Genomic DNA, 6,090 nt, shown 5'->3' on the forward strand with positions numbered 1-6,090 from the left:
GAGAAGTTTATTTAGATTAAAAACTAGAAAATAAGGGTGCCAGATGGAAAGAGAAAAACCAATCCCTTACTCAGTCAAACAAATAAACAGAAGAATTCATACAAAGAAAACCTTATGTAGAAAATGTACATAAAATGCACATATTGTTCACATAAGTGTTTGATTAAATAACAGTAACACAGGGAAACCATGTCACTCTGTTCTCTGTTTTCATAAAACAGCTGCATACTTAGATTACATTACATATTCAGTATGCTGACTCCACTTACTAATGATAGGTCACCTCTGAAAGGTGGTTGCAGCTGACTCTATTTTGGGATGTCAAAGTAAAGGGGCGTCCAAATAAAATAAAACCAATAGAGTTTGTGAAACGTTTTCAAGATATTTGTAAAATAATCCTTGTTTCATTTTTTGATGATTGAACTGGGATTTATTGAGTGCTACAGTTGAATGCACAAATAAGTCGCTCAATCAATCTTCATATATGTTGACATTTAAATAAAATTGGAAATTCACATTTAAAATAAGTACATTCATGTATAATTGTTGGTATGTTTTAATAATTTAATATAAAGTTACTGTGCTGGTTAACCAATCAGAAGTTAGTCTGTTTGATGAACAAAGACAAACCATAGCACAGTGAATATGAAAAAAATAATAAATGGTGAAATAATACTTCCTTTAATTACTTCATTAAATATTTAACTAAATAAAATAAAACTTTATGAACATTATACATTATTTATTTAAAGCATGTATCATAGCTGTATTGAATTATCATATACATATATATTTATAAAAAAATTCTTTGATCGTTAACGTGTGAGAAGAAATTCAAGTAACATAAGAACAGTTCAACTAAAAGAAAAGAAAACCAGGTTCCAACTGCTGTATTTAATCAGCTTATTATCCTGTAATTAGGTCAGAAACTTTGCTGTAAACAGAAACTTGACCTCTTCAGTTGTCACCTTCCGACTTTTATGAAGATATAATCCACAAGAACACATTGTTCAATAAGATTCACATGACCTTGATGAAGTGCTTCACAAAAGGTAATTATTTGGCAAATATGCAGAAATGTATAAATCCTCCAAGGTATGTGCATGTCATTTCAATATCATGTCTAATTCCTTCAAAGCCAGTCTGGCTGCTGGGTGCTGCTTCTATCAGTAATTCAGTACTTTTTATTTTCTCGGTGCTCTTTTTCTGTCTTTATTGGCTTATAATTGGCATATTAGCATAATAAACCCATAGCAGTTTAGACAGTCTGAGCTGTGTTCAAAGGGGCACTATAGGAGTTTTATACAAATAGAGAGCTTCAGGACACAAGCCAGAGTTATCACTCAGTGCCCTTGGGCTGCTCGCTGTCTGATACCCATCTCAGTGCTCATGTGTGGCACAAAGGAGTCGAAAAGGACAGGCAGCCATTAATCCTGAGTCCTGCAGCTGTACTTGCTTTAATTATCTTCTGCCAGTTGAATGCAATATGTTGTCCTAAACGTATTCCTGATAAACATGTAGCCAAGCTCTACTGCAATGACATGAAAAATTAGCTACGACTAGATCACATTTCTGTGTGAAAAAGTGTGAAAGAATACTTGGACAAATTTCAGTGGCTTTCTATTACACCTCCGGTAAAACTAACACAGCACTTTGGAAAAAGAACATCATACAACTGGGTGTGATGTCTGGGTTGGCTTCACTGCCTCAAGGCTAATTGATTGTTTTCTCTCAACCAGAGAAAGAAGATATCCCTCCATCAGTTTACATCCTGAACCATGAATGCACTTGGTTCATTAAGGAAGTCAATGATCCAAAGCATACCAGAAAGTCCATTGCTGAATGGTTAAAAGGTTAAATACCCCACACAAATCAAGGTTTTGGGGTGCCCTTACATCCAATAGAGATGGTGAAGCATGAACTTAAATAGGGCATGTCTCCAAAAATGAACATCATTGTTCCTCAGTCCGTGTGCAAACTGTAATTTTGTGTTTTATTGTGCTTTTAGACTTCTCTCTGAATGGCCTTTAAGTCCATGCTCTTACATGGCTCTTCAGGTCTTAATAAGGTCTTCTGCTTTTGTTCTATGGTTGATACTGCCGGAGAATCATCCTTTCTCCATTTAGGCTCTTTATGTATGAGGTTGAAGAAGAATTGGTGAGTTGAATTCATGAATTCCATTTATTAGGACTAAAATACAGCGCTAGTCCATCATGCTATCATTATAATAGCATGAACAGAGCAAAATGGCCCCCAACAATATTTTCTACTTCTCTTTGTTGGCCTCCATCTAAGCTATGCCCTAAAGATGGGGTTCACTAATGTGTCATTTCCTTTAGCCTTAGCTTTGCAAGCATGTTATCTATGTGTGCGCTGTATGTATATACAAGCATCCAGATGGCTAAAAGCGATAGAGGAAAACACAGTATTATTTATTCTCAACACACACATTTTGCACCAAAACACATTCATCATGAATACAGAGCAAATCTATTTTTGAAACAATACGATTGCTAACAATTTGCCGTAGTATTAATACCTGCATGTAAATGCGTGAAGAGATAAACGTTGCACTTGTATTTGGAAACTGGACCCACATACAATCCAGACTTCTGGACCAGAAGGTCCATATTCCCTTCTGGTTGAAGTTTCCCACAATTTTACCCAAGGAAACTGTGTATTTGAGTTGTTGCTTTAAGATATGACCACATATCTGTCTCAATTTAACTAGAATGTTGACAATGAACCTATCCACATGGTACAAATCCATAAAATCATCATCGTCATCGGTTCCTTCCTGTTTTCAAAGCCAATATTTGGTTAAAGAGGATATAAAATTGGGGCCTGCCATGCAAAGCAATGGCAGGAACCTATTGCTATTCTCCCAAGAAAGGTTTCTTTTTAATATTATTATAATTCTTTATTTTTCATCCGTAACCGTTAATGCGGCTCATACCGCTGCGTGCACACCTACAAATGAGGTATCAAAACGTGCAGAAAATTCACGCCATTGGAGCTATTACTTTTGGTGGGATTTGGGCTTAACGTGGCGACATAATTCGCAAAAAAATACGAAAAAAACCCCATTATAAGTCAATGGGAAAAATCCTAGAAATACCCTATTTTTGAGGATTTTCTGTGTCGTCACGAATTCACGTAGAAATGCCATTCAAATTTCATTTTGTAGATACGTCTGTGATCTCTTCGGAAGTGAAGACTGCTCGTCGATACCAGTTACGGTTTGTCCACAATTTGTCTCTAAGCGACCCAAAGTTTCTCATTTTTCCTAAAATTAGAGTGCGTCTCTCACTGATTAGAGTGAGAGATCAAGACAACTTTTTCACCCAAAATAATTTTGAAATCGCCGTCACGCCCACAAATATCGCACGATTGGTATCAAAATCGGTCCTCACATTGATACGCATGTCTGCTCCGGTAAAATGTTTTCGAAATTTATCTAGACCGTACGGTTTTCTGTCACGGTGCTTCAGAGCAAAGTCATGCGACAGGATTTTCTAGGCTGTCTCAGGCTCTCTCACTAACAGTTCACACCTTGGTGAGAAACTTATTTAACATAGCAACGGAACTCAAGAGGCTATTGGCTGCTGATTAGGACTACAAATACGCATCACTGTAGTTCTATCTATAGTGGAACCCTCAGTTGAAACAGATCAGGACTGAACTGGCCTTTAGAACTACTTGCTGCTATGGGCTGTATATAACTGATTTAACTCAGTAACTGTTACACATGGGATTAGTTTGGAACTTTAAAATGAAGCATACTGAAAATTTCAAAATAAAAGCCTTGAATATTTTTACATGACGTAATTGCTCTTTTTGGCTTTATTTGACTTTTTCATCCAAAGCACTGTTACACATGGTATTAGTTTGGCCCTTTGAAATGAAGCATACTGAAAATTTCAAAATAAAAGCCTTGAGAATTTTTACATGAGATTATTGCTGTTTTCAGCATTATATAACTGATTTTATCCAATGGCTGTTATTCATGGGATTAGGTTGGCCCTTTGAAATGAAGCTTAACAAAAATTTCAAAATAAAAGCCTTGAATATTTTTACATCATGTAATTGCTCTTTTTGGCTTTATTTGACTTTTTCATCCAAAGCACTGTTACACATGGTATTAGTTTGGCCCTTTGAAATGAAGCATACTGAAAATTTCAAATTAAAAGCCTTGACAATTTTACATCAGGTATTTGCTCTTTTGGGCATTATGTGAATTTATTATCCAAAGCACTGATAAACATAGGATTAGTTTGGCGCTTTGAAATGAAGCTTAACAAACATTTCAAAATAAAAGCCTTTAATATTTTTACATCAACTACTTGTGTTTTCAGCATTATATAACTATTTTAACCCAATGACTATTACGCATGGGATTAGTTTGGCCCTTTGAAATGAAGTTTCACAAAAATTCCAAAATAAAATCCTTGACAAATTTTACATCATACTGAATGGTGCACGTCCACCTTACTTAACGTTCTTGGGATTCTCCACATGCTATTGATTACGTTGCAGCGTTCTTTAGCATCGATGCTAATTTCTAGCATGACAACGCCAGGCCCAAACCGACGGGCATGGTTTGGCAGGCCCCGGCTAAATTTCTTCCGAAATTTTCTAGTTGATTTTTAAGCTACTTCTCAGGGCAACACTAGTAAAAATGTTGTTAAACGGTTAATAGAGGAGTGAAGTTGCGAAGAGTATCAAAAAGACCAAGTGTTTCTTAAAGACACATGGAATAAATTATGAAGTCAAATATCTTTTAAGTCATATTTGATACATTTAGGATTTTTAGAACAACTGATGGCAACACATTTACTTAATTATGCTATAAAATGGAACAATGTAACTGAAAAACCCATAATACTGCCTCTCTAAAGATGGTAATAGAAAAAATAGTTTAAAAAAATGTTCTCTCTGTCTGACATAGAAATATAAATCGCCTAGGTAATCCTAACTGACCTAAAACTTAAAGGTCAGCCAGGGAATAAATATCTTGTTTCATCTGAATGTGTTTTACAGTAAACGTTTATTAAAACAATCATTTCTGTAATTTTTTTTTGATAACTTACCACCTTTAATTCCAACAAAGCTGTTGGGAACTTCTTTTAACACAACCCTTAAACCCACACAATATGGCACTTTAGGTAATTTGTATTCAAACAACTAATGGAGTACAGTTCTCTGAATAGGTTTATTCACAGAAATGACCAGAGGCAGGTACGGTGCTGACTTACAGCCTTTTATTCTCTAGACACTTGAGTCTCCCGATTTTTTAATGCTGACCTATCCTGTGAATTACTCTCACTATTCACCATTCTCATTATTGTTCTGTATGGGATGTGGCCCTCAAAGGAGAAAGAGGCATCTCCTTACTTAATTTTCAGCCAAGTACCCTTTGGAGTCTGTAGTTATGTAATACCCACAATGTTTTTGCTACCAAACTGTTTCACAACAAATGTGCTAGATTGAGTTTGTGAGTCTTTTTTTTTTTTTTATGAATCCCAAATTTTATGAATTTGGGACATAATATAGGAATAATGGAATAAGTTCACAATTATTTGTGTGTATCTCGCTCTTTTGAAGTCCATCATACCTTTCCCCACCTGGGGGACATGGAACACTAGCTTTCTTCATGACCCACTTCAAATAATTGTGCAAGACAAAAGTATCCGGATCTCTCACTGTCCTTGTTTGTGTCAATCTCAGATTTAACAAAAAACAAAACAAAAAGGGGTCAAAAATATGTCTTATGGCACAACTTGGTGAAAACTTCACGCTGTGAGATTATAGTACAGGTGATCGATGAATATGCTGCCACTCACAATGATCTGACCCATTGAGATTCTTCTAAAACAGACACCAGAACCCAAGTACAATAGGCTGACTTCACTAAAATACCAGCTTGGTAAAACTGATGCCTTCAGAAACGGTGGAAATCCCAACGGGGACTAACCAGTTTGATTACATCGTGGGTTTATTCTCCAGAAATTCAACGGGGGAAGAGAGGACAGAAGTCTTCTTCTTTCACGTCTTTTATTTATTCAGGTGCTTTGTTTCCCTTTTTTTCTG

The sequence above is a fragment of the Xiphophorus couchianus genome, chromosome 11 (assembly GCF_001444195.1).
Source record: "Xiphophorus couchianus chromosome 11, X_couchianus-1.0, whole genome shotgun sequence".
Classification (NCBI taxonomy): domain Eukaryota; kingdom Metazoa; phylum Chordata; class Actinopteri; order Cyprinodontiformes; family Poeciliidae; genus Xiphophorus; species Xiphophorus couchianus.